The sequence below is a fragment of the Thunnus maccoyii genome, chromosome 7 (genome assembly GCF_910596095.1).
Source record: "Thunnus maccoyii chromosome 7, fThuMac1.1, whole genome shotgun sequence".
NCBI lineage: Eukaryota > Metazoa > Chordata > Actinopteri > Scombriformes > Scombridae > Thunnus > Thunnus maccoyii.
This window is the reverse complement of record NC_056539.1, coordinates 18,073,266-18,088,779: the sequence shown is the minus strand read 5'-3', so window position 1 is coordinate 18,088,779 and position 15,514 is coordinate 18,073,266.

The following is a 15,514-nucleotide window of genomic DNA, read 5'->3' as shown; positions in this document are numbered from 1 at the left end:
TGAAAGAATCTGTTTTGGGTGCTTTCAAGGTGAATATCCTGTGGTCTCTATGGGATAGTATTTGAGAGATGTGAGTAGATCTATAAAGAGGCAAGACACAAAATTTTGGTCAGAATTGATGGTGTATGATAGAAGAAAGGGCTCAAGGCCAAGAATGCATACTTTTTCTTTTTAGCAAGTAGCTCAGCACAAACAAAGTGCTATAGTGACAATTTAAGGTGTCAAATTTAAGTTGCCACAATGTTACAGTTAGTTAGCAATCAGTGAATTACTACATCAGATATACTGAGCAATTTTAAAACAGCTTTCATCTTATTAGCATTTAGATGGGCATGCTAAATGGGATATTGCACAGGACACAATATAAAAGCAACACCCAATTCATTGAGTCTGTACTAACCACTCACAAATACATCGATAAAAACAATCACGAGTAGTCTTACACTGCCCATCCTTGCCATTTGAATTATTTCAATTCAATTTAACTGCAGTGTCCCACCCTCTCAAGCACCACAACAACATTCGAAGTGCTCGGTGACTTTCTATTTTGGACTAATAATCCAGAAAACAGATTTCCCTTTCAGACCAGTAAGCTAAGCGTCATTGATAGTTAAAGGAAGACATTAACATGAGTCGGTGGTTAATGACATTGTTTAATGGTGTGTTCACTTTGTTAATATGGCTGACAACACAGACACATTATGCTCGCAACTTTGAGTTGTTGTGAGTTCAATATGAAGAGTCACTTTCAAGGATAAGTTCACAAATTTTCAAATCGTTTCTCAAATGGCTTCTTGCCTGGAGGCTAGTTTACAGGGCAGGTGAGTTGGGGAGTGTCGACTGGGTTGAAAGTGTTTAGCATGCTGAGCGAATTGTGAAGGAGCAATTAAAGAGATTTAAAAAAATAATAATAATAAAATGTCCACCAAGTGATGCAAAATGATGGATTGCCAGACTAGAAACTGATTTTTTGAGTGACAGCTAGCCTGTGACCTTGTTATGGAAGGTTTAGAGACAACTGAACTCCTCCCTCCTCCTAAATTTAGATGTTGCATTTAAAAGAAAAATCACGCCATTGTTGAAGGCTAATAGTTTCTGTCTAACAGTTAAGTGCTCAATTTAATAGAAAACACATGAGGCTATACGTTTATTTCTCCAAGAGACCCATATGACACAGAGGTACACATGGAGAGCTCTGATCCTTCAGTGAACCTCCAAGATAGCTCGAGTAATTAGTATAATCTCCGTAGGATGCATTCACTCCTCATAGTTAATTATAACAAATTCCCTCTCCATGATCTGCACTGTGTATGGATCAAATGTTCCAACTGCAATTGAAAGATAGAAGCATCTGTCACAAGTCTCTTGCCTCAGAAACCCTAAGCCCTACGTGGTCATCGAGAGCTGCATATCTTAGTCTTCCTGTGCTCAGATGGGGGTTATCATTTTATAGCTGTAGTGTACTTATATCTCTCTAATTGTGGGATTTCAGACTTGAATGCACTCCCTTTTCTTTGACACCCCTTTCATAGCATTTAGAGCTCCTTAAAAAGCATGATGCACTCAACCTTGAGAATGTATCAATAATTCAAACACATCATCCTCTCATGATGTAGCTGTCTGAAATTGGGGAGACTGTCTGAGGGATAATATTGCACTCTGTCACATCTGACTAGCTGTCACCTGCTAGAGCGTGGCTACACCCAGCTAATAGATGCAGAGTCAAAGCAAGCACATTTCCATGATTTGCAGTACAGTAACTGCTGCCCTTAGCAGAAAACATGACTTTCATATCCTAAAACGTTCAGATAGTAAATATTTGGAGCCTTCATACATCGTTGGACTAGTCTTAAGTATAAAATTGATTTTAGTGATGCCCTGATCCTGTTTTTTTTTTGGCCCCAATCCCTATCAGGGGCTTATATTATTAATTACATCTGCCAATACCAAGTCTGATTAAAATTATTTTTACATTTTTCTACTTACGGCAGTGCAAGGAAGGCCAACATAAAAAAAATTTAAAAATTTAAAAAATAGGAAAAAGCAGTTTAATTGACATTTGACAGCATTTGATCAACTCCAGCATGACCAAAATACTGAAGTTAAAATGTGACAAATGTTGCTGAAATTTTTGTGAAACTCAGTTTAACTCTGCTCGCATGGTTTGCTGACGCATGCTGTCATATCATTAACTGAAAATGCTGGCTGCTGTTTATTTGTTTTTTGTGCTCCACAGTTCACTTACTCACAACAGTGTGTTGTTTTTGCACAGTTTTTGACAGTTGGCCTACCTGAGGCAAACAAACAAAGGTCTGAAAAAATTGGGCTTTATATATCTAATATGATACTAATTTTAAAAAAATACCTGGATCAGTCAGATCGGCTCAGGACATCCCAAAATTTTCAGTCTTTTAATAGTAATTGAAAAAATTAAAAATTTTAATACAGTGGGGTGGCATGTTATTGAGCAGTATCACATCTTGGCCCTTTTGGCTCTCTCTGTATGATATCTCTCTCTCTCTCTCTCTCTTTCTCTCTCTCTCTCTCTGTGTGTGTGTATAGAGCTTGCTTGTTCTTGTGTTTAAGCTTCTGCTCACAGTCAAAAGACATCAAATGGAATGAGAATACTCTTCATTTTCCATGGGAGTGAATGTAAAAGTTATCTTTCTCTGTCTCAGTGGGTGCTCTGCATGAATATGTGGATCTCTTTTTCTAAAAATCCTAAAGATCGCACCTCAAAATGAAAATTTATTTTGTAACATTCACAGGACAGCAAAGTCTCAGCAAATTTGGGGAATTAGCACAAAATTTTAATTTGAAATTTTAGGTTTTGGTCACAAATGAAATTAATTTGAATTTTATTTCACTCGAGCACAAAAATATTGACAAAACAACACTTACTGAGAACTTGAATTGGAAATTTAAATATAAGCAAGTGAAAAATAGGGTTAGGTAGCTAAGGTAAGGTTTGAAAATTCCTCTCACGGTTTACACCTGCAGTGCAGAACTTTTGTCTCCCCTTTCTGGCAGTGAGAGTAAATAGAAGTTACGTGGAAGTAACTCCAGTTCTATGAGTATATGCGTGAGCTGGTCCCTGTCGCTACTATTACAGCTGTAAAACGGTGGATAAATTGTTTTTAGTGTCACAACCCCTGCAAAATAACTTGTTTTACAAACAGAATTTGATCCATTAGGTCCAATAACATTCGAAAAGTCTAGCCGCATGATTAAATTATTTTATCCCTCAAGTTAGCGGAGGGCTAACCAGAGGTTAGTAGCTTGGCTGGCGGAAGTCTCTGGTAAGCACGCTCTATGGGCGACCTTCAACTCTGGCAAACCAATCATTACTGGTTGATGTAAAATGCGTCGTCTCCGGTGCACCAGCACAGGAATGTTGCCACGGACACCAGATTAAAAACTCTGGTATTCCGTAAAATACAGAGAGATTTGTCTTGTGGTGATAGGTGATAGGTTTAATCAGCATTGTGTGAACTCGTTTGGCAAGAGCTTGAATGTAACAGACGTTCATGTTCAGTCCCGTACTACTACCACTACTGGCTTTAACTCAGAATTGAAGGCAATGTATCAAGTCACTATCTCATCCTTCATACTCTGTTATTTCTTAGTAAAACTACTGCCTGTTTCTAACTGAATCTCCCCATAATAATTTCAAAGGGAAACGTATCTATATGTCTCCTTTTGCACATAATACATTGCGCTAATTTCACAAATTTCTTGAGACTGGGCTGTTGCAAGATCTCTTTGCATGTCAGTTCAAATTCACAGGGCATCAGGCCTTTTCTGTGATCTGCATTGTGTTTTACACCAGAGTAAAGCCTGCAGTAACTTAAGTGAAACACACGAGTAAGCTCTTGAATTTTTTATTGCATGTGATGCAACAGTTTGGTGCTGTTCTGTAAAAGGCTATCAATGAAATTCATTATACAGTATATCAACTATATTAAATGACTCACCAATTAAATTGTGAGGTCTAAAAATCTGTTATCTGTTGTTATTTTCACTGATTAGATAACAATGGATTTGACTTGACTCTTTAAATTAGATTCATTCATCATTATGGTTGAAAATAAACAAATTTTCTTGATCAGTTTGTCTCCCTCCCAGTAACTTCTGGTACAAGATAACCAAACATGGATAATTAGTAGATAGGAGAAATCATTACCTACTGTTAATCATGGTGAAAGTTGTCTTTTTCGTTGTCGTTTCAGTATCAGCACATTTGTGAGACAAGAATATTTCACTGATGTAATGTAATCAGAGATGTCTATCTCTGAGAAGTTTTAGCTCAATTAGTCCTCCTGAACACTCAAGGCTGAGTGCCATGCTAATTTTGTCCTCTACTCAGCACCTGCAGCGCAGTCAATGTGCTCTCTTGGAAACTTCATAATAAGAAAATATTTATGAGGCATATCTCGGTGTAGGTTATTCACGAGAGATACAATTTTGAGGAACAGGTATTGTCATCATTTTATTTAGAGAAATTCATGAAAAACTGGACGATAAACACATTAAGTAGATTACATCAAACATAAACAATCAGTGTGGTCTGATTAAGAGAACACTGCAAAACTTGTCTTTGTCTATTTGATAATCTTGTTTAGTCTCCTTGCAACAAACAGTCCTGAAAATGAACAGTCACAGAGAGATAATACCATTTAGTTTCATTGGGAACGTGCTCTGCCTCCCTTGGGCTGGAAGATATTTGGATGGTCGAGTGAAAAATTGCCCTGAATTCTGACCAATGAATCGTTTTACACATGCTTTAATGCATTTCATAAATAATCTGCCTGAGAAGGTAATTAGTGCAGGTGTTTACACATATTTCTGCCATCAGGGTGCACAGTAGGATCACAGTTGGCTGACTGAGTTTTAGGTTATTAAATTAGGCCCAAGGTAACAGGAAGAAGGATGAGCTACAGTTGGGCAGGTAAGAGCAAGAACATGTTTCCCTATTCATCATCCAAGAAAAAAAAAAAAACATATTCAGGAAATTATGCAGGTTCAAGTTTTATCCCATTGGCGGCACAGATTCAGTGTTTGCATAATCAGGGCGGTATGCAGAAAGATTTTTCCTGTTCTGCAGAGGTCAATAGTAGAGAGACATCTCCTTGGGGGGTTTTCTAAAGACTAAAGATTGTTGGAGCTAAAAATGTTAGAATTAAACCACTTAACTTCACAGGACCACATAGGAAAGCAAATAATCTTAATCATCTCAGCAACAAGGCAATAAACAATGTAGTGCAGAAAATGTACGAAAATAGGAAACCTGATCATATTGTCTAATGGAGCTTTTTTGTATCTCTAAGACATGAAGAAGTTCCTTCCAAATATAATGGGATCGGTTTGGGGAAATATTCCATTCAGCGCCACAGAGTCTATCAGTTACCTCAGAGTGACCGTGAACCTGCTGTCTGCCGGATGCATATGCCCCTCTGCAATTGCTATTAAAACATCAATGCTTCTCAGTGCAGCATTAACTCTACAGGTGATGACAGGCCTTCCCCTGAGGTGAATCTGGTTGCTCTACTGACCTCACCTCTTTAGCCCCGACACAGAATTTTGATGATTAATGCTTACATGTGTTGTTGCTTTTAAAGATGGCACTTGTTTTGCAAGACTTTTAGGTGTCATATTCATTGAAGAATTTACTACTTACTTACTTACATTTGTTTAATAGTTAAAGATGATCTGTCAGTTTATTAAGGGTTTAAAAATATAAACATAAATATTATCTTTCCTTTCATTAACCTCTGATGGACTGGTTAAAAAGTTGTTTCATCTCACAGATTACAGTTACCAGTTACCTGATCTTAGGGTAGCAGGAGTTGCCTTTTAGCAAGAGGGTCCTGGGTGTGATTTGTGGCCAACAATGAATGTTCTCCCTCTGAGGGTTTGCGTGGGAGCTCAGGTATTCATTCCAAATTGAAAAGAGTTAGGTGAGTGGAGACTCTAAATTTCCCACAAGTGTGAGTCAATTAGTCTCTTGATGTACTGAGAAGCAGAAAAACCATAATGGCCTTTAGTTTGAGGATAGTAATCTTAATCAGCAGCACAAAAGGTTGAACACACATCGGTACAGCTGGTGCTAATGGACTAAAAAGGTGAGGCTAATTAAAAATAATTAAGTGTGCCTATGACCTACTGATAATATGAACCTTTCAAGTAATATTACACATAGTGTTATGTCTGATCAATTGTCATGACAATACAGTACTTTGGGATCCAAAAAACTGCCAACGTGTTTTGGCCAAGTGCATCTACCAGTTCCAGTGAGGGACCTGCTGTCACTGAGAAATGTACTTTGGCTTGTCAGACCAGACTAGTCGACAGTGCCAATAAAGTCTGTTCAAAAGAGAAGCAGTCTGTGCTGGAAGAAATATGTTTCACACCATGGTTCTATTTTCATATATCAAAATTAAAAGTAACTCAGCAGCAATGGATTTCACACTTTGGTTGATGACACATCTTAAAAGTTCTTCACTTGCTGATTAAAACGATCTCACACAAACACCCCTCCCCCGTGTCAACCAGTTCAGTCAACTGCCGTCACTTCAAGACAATGTGTTGAAGGTTAAGGATTTCACCTCTGAAATATTTGCTCCCACAATCATTCATACATTGATTTTGAAAAGGAAAATAAAATTTTATCCATTCATTTAAACTCCAATACAATAGCTAGTAAGACGTTTGTGTAGTAAATTGAATGTCACCAGTTAATATTTGCTTTAATTCACGAAGAGACACACAATGAGAGGAGAGCTGGACAGAGCTGACAGTCAAACCTTGATTTTTCAGTAACTAACTTAGACATCACATTAGTAATAATCTCAAAGTCAAAGGCATCACTTAAAGCAGTATAACATGTTAACTCAGCAGTAGTATATCAGTGACAGTAATTAATACAAGTAACACAGGGAGAGGACAACTGTAAAATAAAGTGATGACACTTTCATTATGGTTTTTTACTAACTCAAAAATACCTCAAGATATTAATAATAACAAAGACACTGAGTTTTTAGTGATTTCAACCATCCCGTGTTATTTCACGGGATGGTTGACTTGCTTGTATATGGTGACGTCTTATTGATACCAGAACAGTACTTACTTGCTATTCTAATTTGTTGCCATGTGCCTGCTAGGTTTTTACATAAAATGGTAATTAACTGGTGGTTTTTGAGAAATTGCCAAATATTTTAATGGTTATGTTCATGCAGCTCAAAACACTCACAAACACCCCTAACCCTAACTCGGCCACAGTTTTTGAGAGATCATGGTCTCAGAATGTCAATGTAACCTAACCACACGCTGGTTCTTCACCTTAACCATCCGCCCTGACCACCTCTGACGTCCTGGCCTGAAAATTGAAAATGGAAGTGAGCATAATTCAGGGGCAGCTGTGGCTCAGGAGATAGAGATGGTTGTCCACCAACCGCAGGGTTGGCAGTTCGATCCTCGACTCTTCTTGTCCTCGTGTAGAAGTGTCCTTGAGCAAGACATGGAATCCCAAGTTGGTCCTGATGGTCAGGCCAGCGCCTTGCATGGCAGCTCTGTCGTCATTGCTGTGTGAGTGTGTGAATGGGTAAATGAGAAGCAGAAATTGCAAAGGTCTTTGTCCATTTAGGAAGAAAATGAACAAAAGCATTTACAAGTATAGAAATGTACTCTTGAGGAGACATGTTTGCTGTACTAATAAGTTCCAACAGGGAAATGTAATTGATTTATAATAAATGTGTGCCAACTGTGTGCCTTGGCCAATTTTCACTTTTCTGTCGAAAAAGTACAATTGCTGTGGTGAGTTATGAACTTTGATGTATGGGCCAATCACAAAACTATGAAGTATTGCCCCTTGCCACAGTTTCTGGCATCTGGGAGAATTTGTAGCAGAGGCACAGCTGGTTGATTCATTGAAAATCAACAAAACATTAGCAGTGATTTTCACTTTTTATACAAACTCCTAAAAGAAAATAGTTGGTCCTCTTTTGGATGTGTTGTTCAGTGGCAAAGTTTTTAGTGTGCTGAGCAGAGGATCAGAGGAAGTGTGTTAATACAGATGGGACAACTGAAGGTATAGTATTAATGTGCTCATCAAAGCAATTCTGGAAATACTTCTGGTTGATAATAGCTCACAGAAGGTTATTTATCTTTTGGGGGATTTCATATCATTTCTTTCAAATGGATGGCACACTGTGAGAGGATTGGAAGGGGCAGGCGATAAAACATATAATTTTGGTTTATACTTTTATTTTCAAATCACCATGGTATATAATTATGTTGCAGATATTTCTTAATTTGTGCTGTGAAGCTGTTAAGAACCTAAACTGCTCATTTATGAGGTTGTTTTGATAGCCCTGCCGTGAAGCTGGGGATGATGGGCTTGAATAGGCAAACGCTGTACAAAGAAAAAGTAACCACTGTGTCTGCAGATATAGTAAGTGCAGAAAACATCACAGACAACAGTAATGAGTTTTAAGCACCGCTACCTTGCTAATACTAAAGCTGCAGTTGCCCTTGAAGGGTGAAACAACTCTAAGAATGAAAGAAAGCACATACTTCCATTGACACTGTAGGACTCAATAATGTATTATTTTAATAACTGTATCGAAATATTCTTGACTGATCGTGGTTGTGGTGTTTGGAAAGTGGCTAAATCTTGGGAAAAGTACAAAGATGAGTTGTGCCAAACTTAAAGTGAGTTGGAGTAAACCAAAAAAGTTGATATTCCAACGCACACCAGGATACCAGAATTGACATTTTATTAACAAATTACATTAAAAATAAAAGGGAGCGAACTATGCATTTCACATGTTGCTTCATCAGATTCGCTCTGTGCTTGATTGCCATCAATAGTGTCCTTAAATAATCAGGTGCTGATAGCAGAGAATCCAACAAATTCCCTAATACAAATGCACTTCAAAAAATTAACAATAATAGGCAATAGCAAATACAATTCTACCATTCAAAAGGGGATATAAATATCACATTTCCATTTCCATAAGATAATGAGATACAATTAATGTCAGCGTACAACATACATAGTCTGGCTATTTCATCTCTAATACCACAGAGGATGAGTACATCCAGAATGCATACATTTCCATAAAATAAATATCATAGAGTACAAAGTACATACATATAATATTTCCTACGTTTTTCTACTATATATTTTTCTATTTTTTGGATATGTATCTTGTTATGAGGAAATCATTACAAGATACGTATCCAAAAAATAGTAGAAAAATATATAGGAGAAAAAAGTAGGAAATATTATCTTTTGTATGTTAGAATTATATATATATATTATTTTTAACTTTTTGAAGCCCATTTGTATTGTGTTGGATTCTTATTTAAAGACACATCTGATGACAATCAAGCACAGAGCAAATCTGATGAAGCAACATGCGAAACGCGCAAATTTCAATCCTAGTATCCTGGTATGCACTGGAATATTGATTTTTTTGGTTTACTGTGGTTTACCCTGCACCAGCTGGCACCCAGGAGAGAAGCACTGCTGTGCATGGGGTACCTTCAGTTTTTCAAATGAGTCAGACTCAAAAATTGCCATTTTTCACCATTTATCATGTTGCTGGTGTGCTACATTTGCAAAATACCTTCATATTTTGCAGTTTTACTCTTAAAAACTCTGGAATAATAAGTCAAAAAAGTTATTTAAAATGGTCACATCTGTGGTGTTATGTGCTGCACCAGAAATGCACTTGTTCCTTAACTGGCCCATGACCAAACTCTCCACCAGATTTTATAGAAATATTCAAAGTATTTTTGAGATAGCCTGATAACCATAAAGCATACAAACAAAGAGACAAGCATGCTTTCCGAGGTATCATGGAAAATATACGTGATAAATATTTCATTTGACTTTTCACATTAAAAACATCTTTCCCTTATGTGAAGTCCAATTATTTAGGGCTGTGTTGTCAACTGAACACATATTGTATTATTCTAGTTCTCTGCAATAATGTGTGCTGATAATAAATATTGAGAAACATCAAAAATATCAAATATCAAATGTGCACCAAAAATCAAAACCAGGTATGCCAAATGATTGACATCCAATGAATACCTCGGTAATCAAAGTCTGCTGTAATGCTGCCTGTTTCATGTGAATCCATCCTCTCCATCAGATTGCTGCTTGTGGAATGCGGCTTTTCCTTGGACCAAGACTTTAATTAGAAAAGACTGTTTTGAAGTTGGACTGGTCATTATCTGGCTAACAGAATAAGGGCATTTTTTTCAGATTGTAGAGGGAATATAGACTCTGTTTTCAAAGCTTAAGTAGATGTATATCAAATAGTCACACAGATAGATAAATGTGATTCCAAGTCTCCCTTGACATTGTTGCTAAGCCTGTCTTCAACTTTTCATGCTACTGTGAAATTACTCGATTTACAACTGCTCCAGGCAGAGGTATGGAAAAGTGAGTGGAATGTGACCGCAGATGCTGAAATGTGTGCAACACTGTAACACAGCCACGATACAGTTGTTCAAATTGATCAGATAAACGACTGAATGATGACTTTACTGTAATAAAAGCAATCCGTGATCTAAGTGGCAATTAACTCTCATTACAGTATAAATTTGTCAGTTGTAATTGTTCATCAAAAACCTTTAAAAAAACGGAACATAAAAGTTAGAGGTTCTGCTTTAAATCTCCAAGTATGTTTGATATTCATAAAAACAACATAAAAATGTCAAGTAATATGAAGATATCATCGTGTCACATCTTTTTAAATGCTTGTGATTACAAGATTAAAAATCTTTTCACTGGCAATATTACAAAATTTGTATTAACAGTGAAACACTATTGTATTTAACAACAAAAAAAAACTCATCTCAGTCAATCATTGGCTCAATGAAAAGATAAATATTGAGCGAACATGTGAATTTTGGATAATGACAGAGTGCCGGTGCCACTGACCTTTCATAGCATTACGATGGATAGAGGGCTGAAAAAGTGAGGAAAGCCCCTTTGGCCATGTGGCTCGGTGCCTTCAGCTGTGGTCTCTTTAATTACAACAGGAACAATGGGTCAGTTGTCTCAATACAGTTCTGAGGGTAACATCTTTACAACACGGAGAAGCATGGAGAAAGCAGCTGTCAGCGAGGATTTCTCTCTGTGTCCCCTTTTTTTCCTCTCTCTCGCTTTCCTTTTTATCTGCGCGGCTTCGATGTTGCTAAGCACCCAGCAACCATGTTTGAGAATATATTTGAGTGAGGAAAGCCATCCAGATATTTATTCCATTCCTCACCGCTGGATGAAACCACTTAGCATTTAGAATATAGGATGAGTTTCATCTGTGCAGGTATGCCACGGTGGGTAATCACCAAACCCCATGACGTTTCTGTGGAATGGTAGACATGTCCAACCAAATTGTTGTCGTAGGATAGAATTTACAAGAGATATTAATATTTATAAAAAAAAACAAAGGGAGAACACTTGCATACAGCCTCATCTGGGATTCAACTTAAGCATAAAAGGATAGAAGAAAGGTGGAAAAAGACAATGCTTTGGTTGTTTTCTGTGCTAATGCTCACCTTGATGAAGTTAAGGTTTATTGAGTTTTGGAGGATTAAAATGTGGCTTGGCATTAGACAGTGAGACATGATTTTTTTTTTTTTTGTGCACATGTGTATGGAAAAAAATAATTTAGTTTTATATTTTTAAGTTTTTGTTCTTTTATGCTGTCCTGAGCATCCCACACCATCAAGCTGATCCATCAAATGAATGAAACATTGTAATTCAAGTAGATCAGTGGTATTCTGTAGAGCTGCAGTGTGACCAAAACCACAAATAGAACCAAAGAGTTATTTCTAACTTTGTAATGTTCAACAAAAGCATTTTTTCATGAATGTTGGCCACAGTGACTGTTTGGTTACAATAGTGGGATTTCCATAGGCTACCAAGCTGTGCAGCGAAGACGCAGCTCCGTGGGTAGTCAAACAGTCGCACTTACGAGATGCATAAAATTGCTTGAAATAAGGTATAAGCTGGTTTACGCCCAGATGGTTGTATGTTATGTTGCACAGAGTCAAATTGAACAGAACAAAGTAGTGTTTAACTGTCTCCCCTGCAGTGCTGAAATAATGACCCGTCTTTTTGTGTGTTGTGATCTCTCTCTCTCCCTCTCAATTTTTTTTTTTCTTTCCCTCTTTTCCCTCACGCACGCACATTTTTAAAAACATTCTCAACCAATGGAGATATGTAGCTCAGCAGGAGTAAAACTGCTGTATCTAGTGAAACAAGACCATGAATAATTAAAAACAGTGTTATTAATGAACTTCAAGACATTATGTTAATGAAAGGTTTCAAGTCTAATTTGTCAGCTTCACTTCTGTTGTCTGTTCCATCAGTATTCTGTACACATAAATGGGCTAGCATAATAGCCTTAAAGGATAGGTTCATAATTTTTCAAGTCTGTGCAAACAATAGTCAGGTGCCCAAATGAACATGTTTTTCTTGCTGTAATAATTCTTCCTGTTCATGGACATTAAGAGATCCCTTCATAATGTGCTTTCTATGTAAGTGATGGGGGACAAAATCCACAGACAGACCTCCTTCCATTCAAAGATTTATTCAAAAGTTTATTTGAAAATAGTCAAATCAAGTCAATATTTTTCAATGTAACAGTCTTTTTAGTGCCAAATTACTTCTTTTGGTTACGATCCCTCCACTGCAGCTGAACAGGAAAATGCTCTATGTTTGTATTGTTGTTATTTTTTAAGACAGACTTGAAAAATTGTGAACCTATCCTTAATAATGGCCTGTTGTGAGAAAGGTGTGATTGTAATGTTGTGAAAACCACTCATGTTATCTGTAATACAGAAGTACTGCAGCTCTGGTTTTGGTGAACTTTCTGAAATGTATGCACTCTTTATGCTGTAATACACTTCGGATTCCAGGTTTATGCCAAGTGTGACTGTCTCTTTCAGACCTAACTCAGTCTGAACCTTCATAGTTCAGGCTGTGGTGAAACTGAAACTCGTGGGTCGGCTCAACTTCACAATCATTTAGTGACAACACTACTTTCTGTTGATTGGTAGGGATTTAATCTCCCTTCAGTCGGACCCACCCACAACATATGTATCATCATCCCCATCCTCCATCTCCCATGAATATTATCTTCTACTCATGAGCGTTTCTACCTGTAACAGGCAGCTGATCTTGAGAAGGAATTTCTTGTACAACCCTTATTAAATTTCTTTTATTTTTCAGGCATCCATGCTCATTGTTCAGTGATAAATATTAAATGTTACACTATGTAAGAGAAAGTTCAATATAATATCAAAAATTAAATTTCAAAGAACTCACAAAATTAACGAAAAGCAATCAATCCTCATACTATTGATACATGTCTTTGAAAACAGCTAAAGGCCAAAGGATAAATACTTAATCACTAAGCACAACATAGCAACACCATGGTAATATCTATTCATAGTGAGTCTATGAGTACTGGTTGTAGCTTATCAGCATGACAAGATGGTGCAACTGAGACTGAAGATCCCAAAGAGCCATTAGTGTCCTCTTTTTCATTTTGACACTGACTTCTGGATATCTGCCATCACTTGATATTATATTACAGCATCAACAACCCCCCGTTTATCTTTATTACTGGCCCCTAATCTCTTGTGACAGTTAATCATGTTACAAGTTCTTTGGGTCGCTTCAATTCTTTACAGCTTTCACCAATGTCTTTGTTTTTGTTACGGCATAATATTTATAACTTCTGATCACAGAACGGTCCATTATACAGTGTATCCTCTTCACAACAAGGGTCTTAATAAGAGAAGTCACCCATTCTCCCTCTGTGCTGGTTAGCCATACTGTGATTAATGTCTTCATGGTCTGGTCAAAGTGTCGATATCTTCAACAGCTGGGCCCATCTGTCATCTTTTTCCTGTGACACCCCTGAACGTAACTCAGGTCCTATCAGGGAGGCCATCCATCAAAGTAGTAAACAGAGACGTCTCACATTAGCAGCCCTGAACACTTCTCATCATATACCATAACAGACAAGCAATCATCTGGTATTATGTAGCGCCACAGGCTAATGTGAAATATTAACGGAAATATACAGCACACCAGCTGCCGATTGGATGGGGGCATCTGTGCTCAGCGTAATGGGTGGGTAACAATTTAATATTGTGGAGACAGTAGATTGTAGATTTGCTCCAAAGATTTGTTCCAAAGCTGAAACACATGGATCAGGGACTGCGTCAATACAGCACAAATGATTTTTGGGGAATCTTTCTCTCCTTACCATTTTTTTTCTTAACCATTGCTTTGTGTGTGTAAATCAAAGGCGCAGAGTCCATTTACTCTGAATAGACTACGCCTGCATATTGATTTGTGTTGTATACTCTGTGTTGTAAAGTCTGAGAAGCAAAGAAGAGAGGAGCATTTCACATGTAGTTGAACTAGATCGGCTTTAGAAGAGACTCCTAAAAATGACTGATATGTACAACCAGGGCTGGAAGAACTACTCAGATCCCTTCCTTAAATAAAAGTACCAATACAGCAATGTAAAAATACTCCATTATAAGTAATGGATGTATAATCCTATGTATAATCCTACTTAAGTAAATGTAAATAAGTACTAGCAGCTAAATGTAGTAAAATTATTGGTTTGGTCCTTCTTACTGATATATTATTATATATGACATTATTAGATTATTAATACTGAAGCATCAGTGTTAGAGCAGCAGGAGCTAGTTTCAACTACTTTATATATAGTTAGCTAGTTTAGTCCAGTGGTTCCCAACCTAGAGGTCAGGCCCCTCCAAAGGGTCACCAGATAAATCTGAGGGGTCGTGAGATGATTAATGGGAGAAGAAAGAAGAAAAAACAAAGTTCTGATACACAAATCTGTTTTCAGTTTTTAGACTTTTTCTCTAGTCTTTGATTTTTGATGAAATATTGCATCATTTGAACATTTATTGAAATTAAACCATGTGAGAAGTTTAGAGGGAAAAATCACTATTTGGTGGAGCTGTTAACAACTCATAGACATTTGAAATGTGACCCCGACTACACACTGCTTTCTGTAAGATGTCAAAAACCAAAAAGTTTGAAAACCACTGGTTTCATCTTTAACAATATGTTGTATTTTAAAAGCTTGTTACATTATCCACTGTGCCAAATCTTCATCTGAAAAGTAACTAAAGCTGTCAGATAAATGTAGTGGAGTAGAAAGTATAATATTTCTTTATAGAGTACCTCAAAATTTTGTTTAAGTACAGTACTTGAGTAAATGTACTTAATTACTTTCCACCACTGTGTACAGCCACCATGAAACATTAAGTCTAATGATGCATTGGGATGCATTTATTACATTTGACTGTCAAATTGTTTCCTCTAGGGGGCAGTAGAATCAGGGACAGCCGGGGTGTTTCTTCATCTGTGTGATTGGTGATGGATCCACCACCACTGCTGCTCAGATAAATGCTGGAGGGTTGAGGCCATAGGCTAGCTTACTAGGGA